At 49.5% G+C, this 16,163-nt stretch overlaps 1 protein-coding gene across 2 annotated transcripts in view; it reads right to left on the bottom strand.

Moving 5' to 3' along the window:
• Positions 1-16,163, bottom strand: part of Hoxb3 (homeobox B3) — a 54,533-nt gene that overhangs the window by 4,742 nt on the left and 33,628 nt on the right. For both annotated transcript variants that reach the window (XM_035447957.1, XM_035447958.1), the window contains exon 3: positions 1,489-1,576. The gene's annotated coding sequence lies outside the window, so the exon portion shown is untranslated. The remainder of the gene's footprint in view (positions 1-1,488; positions 1,577-16,163) is intronic.

Below are 16,163 nucleotides of genomic sequence, written 5' to 3'. Positions count from 1 at the left end.
GTCTGCTAAGCAGCGGGTCCTTCTAGGGAGGACTGGAGTTCAATTGACCAGGCTGACCCAATCCCTTTATTATTATTACCATTCGCCTGTGATGATTTAACCAAAATTAGCTTCGGAGCAGCCCTGGCTGAAAGGAAGAATTAATTAAGCGGCATCAGTCGAGTTTGTTATTAATAGTAGAAAAGAGAATGAAATAAAAACGTTGGAGGGGGTTAGCTGGCTGGGCCCTGGCTTTATTTAGTCTAAATGATTGTTACAGCAATAATGATGATGGTTGTGGTAATAATAATAATAATAAATAAAAAACCTAGTAATTTGACTAGACGCCTGGGGCTGAAATTTCTGTCGCTCCCCCAGCAATAAGCCCCAAACCATCGCAGGACAGAGGCCAGGCGAGTGTGGGAAGCGAAGGAGCCAGAGACGTGATAGGAAAGAATGGAGACTCCGCTGGCGGTTGAGACAGGGCCAGGAGGGTTTGTGGATTCGGAGAGCCTCCAGCTGCCGCTGCTGGCCGGCTGTCTGGCCGCTGCTACCCCGGTGGCTGGAGAGAAGCTACCAGCCTCCTGCTCAGGCTCAAGGAAGAGAGAAGAAACCGATCGGGACGCCGAACTGGTTAGCTGCGGCAGGTTCCAAGCACACCGGGCCGGGCCCGGCCGAGCCCCGCGGCGGCAAGTTTAGCGCTGGAGGTAACCGAATTAAAAGGCGCCTTAGCAACTCTGCTCCGGGACTTTGCCCAACAAGGCTCCAGGCTGGAAGGCGCAGAGGCCTGACTGATGGGACAGTAAGGGAAGGGACTGTGCCGCGGGGATCTGAGAGCTGGGATCCAGAAGGGGGTGGGGAACAGCTCTACCCAGCCAAACATGTCTATTTCCCTTGCCTCCATGTTGGAAAAATTCAGGCTCCATATGGCTCCTCGGAAGGGTGGGAGGGAGATAGTGGTTCCCGGCTTCCCTTCAGGGTCTCGCTAGAGAAGGAAGGCAATCCCTCCCTCCAGAACCCCACCTTTCCAGGCACACTCCTGGGAGATCCAGGAAGGGTAACAATAGCTGAGAAACCCCAGGAGAGAGGATAGGCCACCTTCCAGGACTTTAAAAAATAATAATGAAAGGAAGACAAATAAAATAATAAGAACGGGAAAGAAAAAGATTCGGCTTTTCTTAGCAAACGGGGGGGAGAGGGGATTCAGCCCTAGAGCTGGCTGCAGGAAAAAAAAAGAGAGCGGAAAAGGAGAGAAGAAGCAGAGAGGGAGAGAGAGGGAGAGAGAGAGAAAGGGAGGGAGGGGAGGGAGGGAGAGAGAGAGAGAGAGAGAGAGAGAGAGAGAGAGAGAGAGAGAGAGAGAGAGAGAGAGAGAGAGTCAGTCGCTGCGTGGAAGGAAGCTTAAAGCTTGTGAACTCTTCTTGAACCGAGATTGGAGTCATATGGGCCATAAATCATTGAGACATACTCTCCGCCATTCACAAACTGATAGCCTATTTCAGTCCAGCTTACCTTAGCCACCGACGAGGGGAGAACAGGCAGACATAATATATATTCACATCGAGCCTCAGCGCGAGCGGCAGGCGAGAAATCTCCCCTCCTTGAAGGCAAAGGAAAAAAAGACCACTGTTTAAAGCTGCGTCGCCCCCCCCTCCCCAAAGCCACCCCGGCTGGGGAGCCCGAGGGGCAGACCGGCCAGAAGAGCCGAGGCGTCCGCTTCAATTCACTCGGCTTTGGAGCGGGGGTGCGAAGAGGGAGGGGTAGGGGAGCAGGGAAAAAATAGCAGACTGAAAGGTGCTGGGAGGCTCGGCTCGCCGAGAATCCAGCTCCGGGCTCCAGCTCGGCCAAGCCGCCACAGTGTGGTTGCCCTATAAGACTGGTACGCCCTACTCTCCGTAACAATGGCCTCTGCTTTTGCACAGGGAAAAAAACCACACAGACACAGACACACACACACACACACACACACACACACACACACACAAGCTCACCCCCCCACCTCTCCCCCTTTAGCAAGCATAGATGCCTGATAAGGAGGGAAGGTGTTGTAGTGATGAGCGCGGGGGGGGGGGGAGCGCGAGTACCCCTCCCCCAAATAAGAGTGCAAAGCAAAGAAAGTAGAGGGTGGTCTTGTCTCGTTTTGTTTTACAAGCAGGTAAAATTTTTACATTGAGATGGGAGAAGAGAAGAAAATGCAAAGAGAGCTGGTGGAGTTCGCAGATTGCCCCCCATCCCCACCCCCCACCCCGCTTTAAGGCCTCACTACTGGACCATTATGCTAATCTGAGAAGCGGTCTTCGGAGACCCAGTCAGAGGCTAGCCTGGCTGGGCCAGGGGCGCTGGGTGCCCCTCCTGTGCTCCTTCACGATAGGCACAGAGATTTTTTTTTTTTTTTTTTTTTAAGTAGTCTGCTGGCTGAGTCTCAGGCCCTCTTACTGAACCTCCCAGTCCCTGAGCCTTCTCTCCTCTATATTCCTCCTCCCCACCCCCAAATCTCCAGTCCCAGTCTCTGATGGGGGAGGGGGCAAGGCCAGACTTTTTCACACACCCCCTTTTTTTTGAGAACAGACAACTAGCGGTGAGTGATGATTAAAAAACCCAGAACATCTTGCAGAGGGAGTAGGGTTGAAGGGAGGGTGACAAAAGGAAAGACCCTGTGGTTTAGCTTGAGCTCCAGACAGCCGGCCAGGAGAAGGGCTCTGAGAACTTCACTGAGTAATTTCTGTTATGATTTGCACTTTGGGACAGTCAGAAGGGACTGGGGGGGGGGTGAGAAGGACATTTGTACTCCTGAGAAGATGAGAAGAACTCCAGGATGGCTTCGTTTTAAATGCACTAGCAGACAGGATGGAAGATGATGAGTATTGGAGCAAACCTGCTTGTTTCTCCACTATGACTACTACGCTCTGCATGGCAAGATTTATGACTCTTGGCACAAATAAAGAAGGCTACAAAGGCTAAAAGTTTTCTTAGGGTGTGTTTGAGCAGGGCAGGCAAAGGCAAGGAGGAGGCCTGTAGGAGGAAGACAGGAGCCAAGAATGTAGGTGTCTGCAAATTTGGAGAAGGGGGTGGGGAAAGAGCCATTGGCGGTAGAGGCAAAAGACAAAAAAAAAAAAAAAAAAAAAAAAAAAAAAAAAGCACAGGCCATTTCTTCAAGCCGGAGTGCTTGCATACTGCCTAACTGCTGACTCTCAGGACTTGGGGGATGACACAGAAGGCTGCCAGTGTCTCTTCTCTACGTGGACAGACAGCTTGGAGATTGGTTCTCTTAACTTCGGGTAGACATATCCAGCCAGGACTCTGTGCAGATATCCTGGTTGGGACACTCTGTCTTTGCCTTCTCCCATCTGGATACACCAGGACAGGCGATGGGACTGGGGAAACAAAGGTGAGAGATCTCCAGCTATTGTCTCCCCTCCCAGAGAGGATGGCTTGGTCTGGCTCTAGCGGTAGCTCTCTTCTTTAGGGGTGAAAAGGGGGTATCTCCTGGATTACAGCCTCCCCCCAAACACACAGTTTCTAAAGCCATCGAATCACTTCAAATCATCGGCTGGAGTGACTGACTTTTTGGGGCCTGTTACACAGAAGGAACCTGTGGCCTCCAGCAACAGGAGTCATGTGCAGAACCCTAGGTATGGTACCTGGGATCCTACTATCTGCCCAGAGTTGGTGGTTGCTTGGAGATTTGGTGGCTGAATTTAGGTGGGAGTTGAGGAGTTAAGTAGAGAAGGTGAGAGCCAATTTTCTGTGTTTATTAATAGTCTCGAGAAAAAAAAATGTTCAAGTGTTGGGGCTCAAGCCAGGACCCTCCTGAGGAACTGTTCCCATACCCAACAACTTTGGAAAGAGAGCTACAGGGTGAGATGCCAAAGAATTTTAGGCCTGGTGAGTCAGCAACTCGGGCCAAGGGAGCTTCCAGAGGCTTCAGGGAACTTAGAACACTGACTCTTTTCTCTAGTTCCCTAAAATAAAAAGGTTTTAAAATGTACTGCAGACTCTGCAGCTCATCTAAAAGTTCCCACCACTTGCTAGGGACAGTTATTATGAAACTGAGAAAAGTACCTGGTTATCTTCGAGACTGCACAACTTTGCCTAAAAGAATAGCCTACAGTCACCTAGCCACTGCGGGGATGGGGGGAGCTGCTGCAGAGGCCAGGATTGCTCTGGGAGGTGGAAGGTGTTCCAGAGTGAGCAAAGGACTCTCTCTTCCCAAGCCTTCTCCATCCCTTGTGGGTGAAGAAGGGCATCCAGGACTGGGAGTAAAAAGGAGGACTGGGGAGCCAGGAAAGCAGCAGGAAGAAAATTCCAGAAGCTATGCACCCACAAGTAGGATAGGAGTTGAATCTAAGATTTCCTGGTCAATTCTTAAAAACAGCACCCACTTGAAATACTTGGGAGACAGTTAGATGCTCCTTTGGTTTCTTACTTGCCTTTTTTTTTTTTTTTTTCTGGACCACAGGGAGCTGCCCCATAAGGCTGGGAGGTGGCAGGGTACAGAGAACCAAACTGGCAGCTGTGAAAGGGCTTGTTTTAGTCAGAGAGGAGGTGATGGGTTAGGAGTCTTTTCGAATTTAAGAGACAAAGGCAGGGTAAGGAGCTTAGTGGAGAGGACCCCAGATGGGCCGGAGGCTAGTGGTCTTTGAGGTCAGACAGAAGACAGGTAGGATAAACGGCCTGATTTAGGGGTATAGACAAACAATTTTCTTGGAGTCAGAGAACTTGGTAACTTTGTGGGAGGGGACAAGAGAAAGAGAAAAGAGGAAAAGTGAAAAAATTAAGAGACAAAGTGAACTAATAAAGGCAATAATAATAAGTGTAAAAAAAAAAAAAAAGCCTGGGAGAAAGCATCCTCCTTCACAGACATCTTTTCTGTCTCCCATAGAGACAGAATGAGAGTTCTGCTACTCTCTTCCCCGACTTCTACTAGGTACTGAGTAATGGAAGAGCGGGAGCACTGTACGCAACTTCTGAGAGGTCAGTTACTGGCTGTCCACCCTTGTGAACCTCAGTGCAATTATCCCTACCCATCCCCCACCCCACCTCCACCCCCACCCCCACCTCCACCCCACCCCCACCGCCAAAAAATCCACCTAAGAGCAAACGAAAATTATCTCAGTAAGGGCAAACAGGGCTGGTTCCTTTAAAACCAGTTTCTGTTCTCAGTGTTCTGGTGACCAAGGATCCTTGTCTCAGCTTCTACTGCAGGAAACTTCTCTGGAGCTGCTGGAGCTGCTCCCGGCATTTAGGAATGTGTTTCTTGTTCACTATTGCCTGGGCTCCCTGTCCCATGCGCTTTTCTAGCGTGGCCATGCCAACTTTGTGGCAGCCACCGAGTTCTGTACAGTTCATGCTCATCTCCATCTCCTCTTAAATATTAGTGAAGATTTTAAAGCTTAAAGGTTTGTAAAAGGAGGGTTTTGTTGATGAAGATGAGTTTGTAGACTAGATGTTTGTCTCCCTAGTCCCTGGCTCTCTAAAAATGCTTGAGTGGGAAGGAACAAAGATACATAGGAAGAGGATCTGAGTGCTGAAGATAACTCCAGGAGGGAGGAGAGAAGGCTGGGCCCAATGAGAGAAGAAAAGAAAAAGAAAAGAAAATCCAGGCTGTACCACCTCACCCCTGCCTCAGGGCAAGAGGGGTAAGGCAGAAAAGTGCAGAGCAAGTACAAGGATCTATGAAGTCTACTGGGTGCCTGTGGAAGCCCCCTGAACCTAGTAATGATGGGACCACAATCCTGGAGTGACGTCAGCAGTAGGCAGGATCTTTGGTAATGAAAAATCTGTTTCTGAATCGGGGACATCTAGAAGCTCAGCCCTGGCAAACCTCACCCCTATCCAGTGTGGAGACAAAGGTAGGCAGGGTGGAGAGGCAGAGGGGAGAAGGGGAGAGACTTGGACTGCTGGGGGAGGGTGCTGGGGCGGGGTGGGGGATGGTGGCAAAACTGGCTGAAGGGCTCAGTCCACTTCGTGTGGCCATGTGGCCGTGTGGCTGGCAAGCAGGGTCTTTCCTGACAGATTGGATGTCTCTCTCCCAATGACCTCTGTTTAGCAGACAATAACTCATTGGATTAATGGCCAATCAGTGGAAGGCCTCCAAACGTAAAAAAACGCCAAAGTCAGAATGGGACAGGGCCAGAGTCTGGGTCTGGGGGTCTTTTTTTTTTTTTTAACTTTCTCTCTTAAAATAGGTTTGCAGAAGTAGATTACCTGACCAGAGCCTGAGATTTCTAAACATGAAGTTGTTGCCTAGCTGTCTCCAAATCCTGCCTTGGAGTCCATATCCCAAGCCACACTTCCCTAGATACCCAGAACTCTCCTCAATCCTTCCACCCTCCTTGTAGCCTCGATCCCACACAGCTGTGCGTCTAAGAAGCCTCTGCTTTCAAGTTTTATGTCTCTGAAGTTGGAAGAAGAGAAAGAAAACACAGTAAAAACAAAGTAGGGAGCTTCCTCTTGCTGGTCTCTGTCCTAGTCACCCTGGAAGGACAGTCAGCATGGTGCTATGGCCAACTATGTGTGCCCTCTCCAAGATACAGAAGGTCTAAACATCCATAGGTCAAGGGTGAATCTATGGGGAAGCTGCACCTGTTTTCATAGATTCTAAACTATAAGCCCTTGATTCACATCTTGGGCTAGGATAAGAGAAGGAACCCCAAGACTCCAAAAGGCTGAATCCTGGACAACTGCAACCTTTGCTTATCATCTAACAGGAAAGGAGTCTTGTTTGGTGAAGCTAAGGCCCATCTTCCTTAAACCCTACACCAATCCTAGCTCAACCCAACTTGCTAGCCTTCTATAGTCATTGCTCTTGACCTGGCTTTCTCTTTTGTTGAGGACAGGGACTCCTTGAAGAGTCCAGAGGACTTCGAAGGACAAGTGGAGACAAACTCTGAATTTTGCAAACAAATCCTACAGTAATTTTTACAGCCAGATGCCCAGAGAACTCCAGGACATACAGGAAGTTGCTCCCAAGCAGTATCTCACAAAGGATGGAGATTCAGAGAGGTACCCAAGAGCAGAATGAGAGAGGAGTCCAACTCTGCCATTGTAGCAGATAAGGAAAGTGAGGCCCAGAGTGGTAAATAAATTGATCTTGAGTTATGTTTGCCACACAGTCTTGACCACAAGGAGACTCAGGCTTTAGTCATTGCAGCTTGGCCCTGTGACTTGAAACAGAGCACGCCTTGGGCTTCCATGTGCCTTTCTTTAGATCCAAGGTATTTGTTTGGAGGGGGAGGATTAGACTAAATGAGCTACAAGGTCCCCTGTCAGCTGAACATTAGTGATTCTCCGTGTCCTGTAAATATGAGTAACAACAAGCAATAATAAACTGAGTTCAGACAATAAATGCACCAGCGCCATTATTATCAGATGCAAAATATTTCCTCTTGGGATTTACATGTTTATTCTCCTACCACTGAGCACACAACCCAGTCTTGATCCTCTCTAGCCCCACAGAAATACTGCATCTCATTGCTCCTCTTCTGGGTGGAGGATGGGTTGTTTTCTACCCTCATTACCAAATCAAAAGTGCTATTTTTGGATGCAGCAATCTGAGCAGTAAATAATTAATTTGTATAATTAGAAGAAGAAGGCTTCGACCTGGCAATTTTTAACCAGGCATCAATGAGCCCATTGTACCAGCCTGGCCTTCTCACCCCATACCCCCACCTCTGCCCACACACCTACCAGCTTCCCCTGTTGCCCCCCCCCCCGGCTGACAACCAGCATTTCCAGGATGGTCAATGGGGTGGGGGCTGTCCTCAGAGTCAGAATTTGCTCCCATCCCAACAAAGTTCCTTTCTCTGCTGTGTTCCCCCAGAGATCCATCTTCAGGCAGCTGGATCTCAAAGCTTCATTCTCTACACACCCACCACAAGCTGCACTGAGCTCCAGGTCGAGCTCCCAGCTCTTGAGAAACATGTAATCCACCTTCTCAGCTCAAGATGCTCCAACAAAGCAGTGGGTTTGCATTTCAAGAAACTCCCATTAATATCAATTTACTTCACTGAAACCTCGGGTTCTTCATCAAGTTGATGATTTATGATAAAATCAATTAAATTACGGCCACTTAGGGCCCAGCCGCTTCCTCTCAGATTTCATTGGTTTGGGCCCAAGTGTCTGGTGGAAAAATGCAAGTTTAGCTGGAGGCGAGGAAAGATAATTCTGTGGCTGAGAAAATTTAATGCAAAACAATTTGCAGGCAAAGCTGGTGTCTGGACAGAAACACAAGAGCCACTAGTTGGCCTGCGGAAATAACTATCTAGGGGTCAAAATGTTTTTCTCCCCACCCCCAACTACTGGTGGTTTCCTTATTTTTGGTCACCTTTGTGTTCATTTGACCACCCCCCTCAACAAAAACTGGAAGAATTTGAGCAGTAATAGTAGGACCTAACCTTTCCAAGAACCAGACGATAGTCACCCTCATTTCCCTACACTCCATGTCTCCCCACACTCTTCCCAAGCACATTTGCTCAATTCTTAGTGTCCCACTACAAAGTTATAGATCCAAAGTGAAGATGAGCCAGCATGGGTGTGGGCAGGCAGTACACACACTGGGAGGAAAGAGGAGCAATGGCCAGAGGCCTGGACAAGCAGGCTTTGCTGCATGTGACTTTGAGAAGAAAGAAAGGCCAGGCAGGAGAAGCAGTACCTCGTGGACAGCTTAAAGGGACAGTGAATGGTATCCAAAGCTACCCCATCCCAAAGTACCAGGACACCAAGTCTCACTCCTGGCTTCCTATTCCACTCAAAAATTGATTCTATGTGACTGCAAATCCCAATCAGAGTGAATATATATATATATATATATATATATATATATATATATCCACTCCCACATCTCCACAAGTGTGTCTGCACACTCCTTAGGCTTTACAGAATCACCACGCCCTTTGCCTGTAAAGAGGTGATGCCTAGGGTCTCCTCACATCTGAGAAAATAAACCCCAAGCACCAGCCTGGCATCGCCTCCCACTCCAAGGAAAAGGGCTTCTCCCGCCTCTGCTCTGTTTGGTTTTTGGTTTCCAGAGCAGGCAGATAGTAAACACAGCTTCTCCGAAAGCCATAAATCAAGTCCTCTCCTACCTTCTCAGCCTAACACCCAGCCTCAGTGCAAGCCCTTGTAATTTCAGCTTCAAATAACTCCTAGGTGCTAAAGGGCTGGACCACGGTGGCAGCTGGGCTGTGGGAGCCAGGCCCAGCCTCACTTATCTCTCACCACCCACAGCTCTCACCTCCTCCTGGAAGACCCTCCAAAGTCTCTATCCATCCTGAACCCGAGAGTTCCCCAAATCCTGGGGGGGTCTTGCCTGCCCCCAGGTACACCTCCACGTTCTTCCACATTTGCCCTATACCCTAGGGCCCTGGACCACACTCTCAGTCCCATGCCACTTCCTCTAAGCTGCTCTGATCTTTGTCTCCATTCAGATGCGGACTGGGGACAGGGGGTATCCACGTCCCCCCACACACACACCCACCGGGTCCAGGACTGAACACCGCACACTTACCTGTGCGGTCTCGGACTAGGGTGCGGGCGGCTGGGTGCGGCCGAGAGCGGAAGACGGGAAGGAACTGGCGGCCAGTCCCGGGACCCTTGGTCCCGGCCGGGGATGCGCCTGGGCCGGCCACATCCACATCCTGGTGGCTCGGCCCCGGGAGCACCCCGCCGTGCTGGGATGGGGGGGAAAGGCCAGCCCGCGCCCCGCCTCCGCCCCCGGCTTTGTTCCGCCGCCGTTAGGGCCCCGGCGAACCGCTCCTGCCCAGGGATGCTCCGGATGCGGTGGGCCGCGGTCCCACCGAGGCCAGCGCTGGGCTGCGGGAATCCCAGGCCGGTGCGGGACCGACCTGAGAGTTGTCCGAGTCGCCAGGCAAAAGGAGTGGCGACTGACAGGGCCACGGAGAGGCGCGGGGCCTCGGGGGCGCCATGGCGGAAGGCGGGCGCACCGGCGGCTCTTCAATGTCACTAGCGAAATGGGTTCCATATGTCCGACCCGAAAGAGAAGGGAGGGAAGGGGAGACGGTCCTGGGCAGAGCGGGAGGGGGTGGGGTACTATGGAGGAGGGAGAGCCTGGGCGACAGAGGTAGTGGGAAAGGCTGGTGGGCCAGAAAAATGGCTTTTCTTTTCTTCTTTTTCTTTCTCTTTTCCTTCCTTTCCTTTTCCATTTCCCTTTCAGGTTTCCTAAAGCTCCTTAGGCTGGTAGGAACTTTCCCCTTTTCTTTTTCTTCCCTGAAAGATGGGGGAGGGAGATCAGAAAGGGATGCATCCATTTCTTAAATTGGAGGGCTAAGGAAAGAAGTGTAGATTGGAGGTGAAAGTTCTTGTAAAATCAACCCTTCCTGGCTTCGGAAGAGAGTTAAAAAAAATTACAAATCCAGGGGAAAGAAGAGAAGCTGAGGTAGGAAGATTCTTCCCCCAGGTTTGAGAGCCTTGTTCCAATCTCCCCTCCAGACTTTGGGAAAGAGCTCAATGGCTAAGGTACCAATGGTGGATGGAGGAGGACATTAGAGTGTCTGGGACATCTTGGCCACCCCTGGCATGTTAGATTGTACCCCAATGCTTCATATTTGGCTTAGATTGTACCCCAATGCTTTACATTTGGTTTAGGGCCTTCAAGGGCCTACTACCCTATAGCAGTAGTTTCTAAGCAGGGCTCAGGTTTGGCAACTTCCTGTAAAGAAGGCTTCATGTACTAGGGTTGGAGAATGGCTCATGGTGTCTAAAAGAGTCTGGGCCCCCAAAGGGTTTAGGCTCTTCCTCTGCCCCTGTGTGTGTGTGTGTGTGTGTGTGTGTGTGTGTGTGTGTGTGTGTGTGTGTCTGCCACCTCTGCATCCCTTTCCCACAAGCTCTTTTGTCTTTTCATACTGTGTCTCTCTCAGCGAATCTGAAATGCACCCGCCTGGGAAGGACTTCTGGGAAGGGCTTGAAATCACTGCTGGGCTTGCTCCTCAGGCCCCTCTCCTTCTCATCTTGAGGTTCTTTCCTCTATGGGAGAATCTATACTATGTCTCTGAAGAGCAAAGGGGGTGAAATACACAGCTTCCTTTCTACTTCTTTCATTTAAATGTGTTGTGTGGCTATAGACATTGGTCCTTCCAGGACAATCTCTTTCCCCTATGACTTGCCTTTGTCTCCTCTCTTCTTATCACCCTGTCCTTGAGTTCAGCCTTGACTTCCCACCCAAAAGGGAGCATGCTGTTTTCCCTCTCTCTTCTGTCCCTCTCATTTCTACCCAGCTCATCTGGTCCTTAAAGCATTAGCAGCCCAGCATTCAGGCATCTTAAAGGCCCAGTAATAGATGCTATAGCTGTACAGAGAAAGAGGACATGAGCCCATGCTGGGGAAAAAGAACACATCAGCAACTTTACTGGAGTCCTATCCACCAAATACATGTTACTCTGTCCCTAGGTGGCATAAAAGCAGACCCAAGGTTGGGGGTTCAGGATAGAAGAGACAGACAGGGTGCTTCAGGGCTAAATGAAACACATACATACATACATACATACATACATACATACATACATACAACACAGTCTGCTCAAACTTGCTGATTTGAAGAAAGGCCTAAATGCCTGGATGGTGAGCACCAGGCCTCATACAAGGGGATCTAACAGGGGCCTGAGAGATAGTAGGAATAAGGGATGGTCTCTTTGCTTTGTCTCCTGGGAAGTCAGTATGAGAGTTGGGGAAGAGGGAGGAGGGGTATCAGTGCCACCTCCTTTCCCTAGGGCCAGAGGAGACAAAGGCAAGTCATAGGGGAGAAGAAAATGCTGGGGGGGGGGCGCAGATCTCATAGGGAAAGGTGGCAAGGAAAAAAGTGGGAGATGAGTAGAAGAAGCTGGAAACACAGGGGTGGGGGCTCATAGGACCAGCTGCCTGCAATCTCTTATTAGCTATCTTAGCTCCCCCAATAGAACCTTAGGTTCTCCACTTTTGTTCTTTATCCTCTAACACAGGCTGGATTCGGAAGCCAGAGCAGCTCCACCCTCTTTCTGTCTTATTCTTCCCCCTGTTTAAGGAGGAAGAGACAGATCTTAACCCCTTTTAGAGACCCCAAACTTTTGGCCTAAATTCTGGGACACCGAGTGAGGGTAAATATACCTTCTTCACCTTTACACACACCAGGTGAAAAGCAAAAATGCTAACCTCTCACTCTAGGGTTCCCTAACACTTAATTATTGATGGAGAATGGGACTAAAAGGCCCTGGTCCCAACTCCTGAATACTTCTCCCAACCATTCTCTGCTAACCCTGTTGAGTTGTCCTGGAATCCAGACTGTTCCCAGTTCCTTTCATCCAATGAGACAGTGCTCCCCATACACTCCAGCCTTAGTTCTTTGCCTTCTCCTTCTCTCCAGATCTCTTTCAACCCAGACTCCAAATGTGAGGAGTCTTAGGCCACCACTCACCCTCAAAGTCTCCTGTTACCATGGAGAGACGAGGGCTAAACTATCAGTTAGAGCAGAGTGTAAACTCCTGGACGCTGCATGTGCTGGGACCCATGTTGCCTCTCCATGAGGCTGATGCCATGAATAATTAACACCTCTACAGCACCACTCTGATTTTCCCTCTCCAAGGTTTACACTAGCAGGCAGAGTTAAATATCACAGATAATAGTAGCTATAAACTCAGTTGGCCTGACTCCAGGCAAGAAAGGAGCAGTCAGCAGGCTGGACCAGACTTGTCAAAGGCTCTGCCTCTTATCCATCACAAGTTTGAGGCATAGGATAGGATGCCCCCAAAAAGTCACATCTGAGCTGGGCAATGGTGGCACACACCTTTAATCTCAGCACTTGGGAGGCAGAGGCAGGTGAATCTCTATGAGTTAGAGACCAGCCTGATCTACAAGGCGAGTTCCAGGACAACCAGGGCTACACTGAGAGACCCTGTCTGGGAAAAGAAGAAAAAAAGGAAGGAAGAAGGAAGAGGAAAAAAAAGAAGAAACCTCTCCTCTATATGAAGCATCAGGGGGAAAGTTACCAGATCCTCCACTCTTGATCTGAACCCCAATTGCTCAGTCTTTGGCTAGGGGTTAAGGCAAAGAAACACACCCAATATTCTGGAACACTCTTCAACTTTCCAGGACCATTTGATTCCTAAAACATTTCTTCTCTGGAAAAACTTAAGAGAACTTCTCCCAGTTTAGCCCCCCTCATAAACACACGAGAGAGAGAGAGAGAGAGGGAGAGAGAGAGAGAGAGAGAGAGAGAGAGAGAGAGAGAGAGAGAGACTCTCACTGCCCAGGAAACTTTCTTTGTTTCAGTAGGTCGAAGGAAGGCTCCTGGGGTGTGAATTCATTTCCTTGTTTTGTTAGCCTGGAGGGTGGGGAGCCAAGGCTTTCAGCTTCTCTCCCTGCCCTTCACCCTTTGCCAGCCTCCATTGTCTCCCCCAAATTAGGTAGCTCCTTCTCCACCCTCAATAACCCCATACACACCAAACCTTTAAGTGAAGCTTTGCTACTCTAATGGAATACCCCAACCCCTACCAATTGCACAGCATTTCTATTAGGTCCCCATCAAAAACAAAAATCTTTGCCTTAAAGTTCCTGTGATTTCTTCCAGTGCCTCCACCTTTCTTGCCCCAGCTTCCTTCTGCCTTCAGAGTTGTGTTTATTCACCCAGGGCTGGAGTTGGAGATGCCAAACTCCTGGAGGGGACTGCTGTAGAATACAACGTTATTTGCCGCTGGAATGTCGGCTCTATAGGGCTTGCAAATATCATTTTTTCTATTAGGTCATGATCTTTGACTGGGTTTATATGCCAATGAGGCATTTCTGGTTTACCAAATTTATACAAATCCCATCTTAATTGATAATCACAGATGCTGTAATTTAAGACCTCCAGCTATAGAGCTTTCATATTAACTGCTGATGTATTACTGTAAATCGTCTGAAATAACCAACTCCTGGGAGCAGAACAGAGAGGGAGGAAGTGCCTCCAAAGCGACTCTCTCCCAGCCACAGAACCAGCCCAGCTTCTACATCATTTTCTGTGAGAAATGATTTATCGAAGACATGGCTATAAACAACACAACTCACTCACAAACACATGCAGACACGCGCGTGCACGCGCGCACACACACACAATGGTTGGCATGCTGGCTGAGAAGCTGACACCCATATTGCTATAAATCAAGAAAAAGGTTGGAGGAGAGAGAGAGAGAGAGAGAGAGAGAGAGAGAGAGAGAGAGAGAGAAATATTCCTAAAATCTCTATGCAATGCCTCAATGGGTATAAACACAGAGCATCCTGTGAAGAGAAATGGCAGGAAATGAAGATGGCTATTTGTCACATTTTACGACAATAACATTAATAACAAACAATAAATTTACATGGACATATAAGGCGCGGTAGGTAGTGAGAAATCCCTTCTACTTACAGTACCCCAGCCCGCGGTGTGGCTCCAGCTGCGGGGCTGTTTTACTGATGCCTCCCTTTCTTTTTCTCTCTCTCTCTCTCCCTCTCTCTCTCTTTTTCTCAGGGTACAGGCTTGTTTTTCAAAGGACAGTTGAATTGGACGTCAGAAACAGGGAGACCGAGCCTGCGATTTTCCTGACGAATACATATCTATTCTGCAACCTCGGCATTAATTATTTAATGAATCACGTGACCGGGAGGGGGAAGGGGGTCTTTCGATTTCAGGCTCAAAGGACCACTATGACCTTCCCCTTCAGGAGGAGAAATTTTCCTGTAAAATAGGTCCCCCCCAGCCTACCAATGGAATAGTAGCAAGGTCTCGCTCCCACAAGTACATCTCTACACACTCTGCTTATAGCTCCCTACCCCCACAGCACACACTTACCCACAGCCCACCTCTCCTCTCTCCCTTCTCCTCCTGCCTCTGCCTAGTTCCTAGAAGTGCAGAAATAGTCTGCAGGGGCGTCAGGGTGGGGGTGGGGTGGGCATAGAGCCCTTCTCGGAGCCCCTGATTTTTCTCAGCTTCCTAATTGTATCCTTTTGAATTGAAATTCCCCTTCCAACTCCATTCTGTCCCCCAGTATTTATTTTAGCGGGACCCACTCTCTTCTAACTCATCAAGAGTGCATCTAAGGGAACCCTACAGAACAGGAAGGCTCTCTGCAGGTTCTTGCTGGTTATATGTACCAAGAGGGGGGCTTCTTCAGGCTTTAATTCACCTTTTGATCTTATGTGGTGTACCTTCCTTTGAATGGCCAAGAGCAGAGCGAGGAGGTGATTCTGGAGCTCCCAGGATAGAGAATAACCAGAAGGGGGACTTTTCCCCCCTAAGCATTGTTACTACCAAAGGGAACTAGATGCTGCTGCTGGTGTGATAATAGGCTTCAGAGACAAAGACCTAGGGACCAAGGATTCCATACAAAAGAAGTAGACACCCAGACTCTACCTATGTCAACCCCATCTCAGTCTCTGGAACACACCAGTGAAGATACTGGAGAACAAGAGGAATAAAACAGGAGGGGGAGCATTGAAGCCTGCCTGGCAGCCTACGGTCTGTATTTCCCAGGTGTTACTGTCCTGGGACTTCCAATCAGCAGACAATGGAGATTGATCAATGAGGAAAAGATGGGGATGATACTGTTAAAGTGTTCAACATTTGGATGGGATTTATCTCGGCCCTGGGAGGGGGCGCGTGTACAGACTCTTTCCCTTCAAGAATAAACAAAACCAAACAACCCCCCAAAGTTCACAAGTTATAAGTGAATCTGAGTCCACAGTTGGGTGCAGGGGGTGGGGTGGAGGGATGCAAGGGAAGTAGAAAGGCATTCCTAAGAGCCCCGCGCTGCACATTCCCAGCCTTATCTACTTCAGCAGCTCTGGGGTAGCTGCGACCAGGCCGACAGGGCATCCGTGTGATGGAGAAAAATAAAGGCAATAGGGTAGCTGAGCGGGGGCGGGGGGTGTTGAGGGGCCTCTGCTGGTTTGTTTAAAAAGGTCTGAACCAAAAGCGAAGACAGTTGAGGACCTCTTCATGTAACACCCCAAAGAAACAGTCTCCCCACGTGTTCCACGGAGGTTTCGAGGCAGCAGGACCCCTGCGGAAAGTACTGGAATCCTGCCCCAGCCCCACGGGGAGGGGGCGCCGGCAGGGCCCAGACTCTGTAGGGGGGTTAGTCGGCTTTGATTGTCCAGATACTGAACACAGACTGGTATTGAATTCAGCCTGATGCTGATGTAGGCCGGCTCCCGTCTCCTGCGAGGGCAACAGTCTACAA

Source organism: Cricetulus griseus, chromosome 7, assembly GCF_003668045.3.
Source record: "Cricetulus griseus strain 17A/GY chromosome 7, alternate assembly CriGri-PICRH-1.0, whole genome shotgun sequence".
NCBI classification, from domain to species: domain Eukaryota; kingdom Metazoa; phylum Chordata; class Mammalia; order Rodentia; family Cricetidae; genus Cricetulus; species Cricetulus griseus.
Note: the sequence above shows the minus strand (reverse complement) of the source record. Positions and strands in the feature narration are given on the sequence as shown.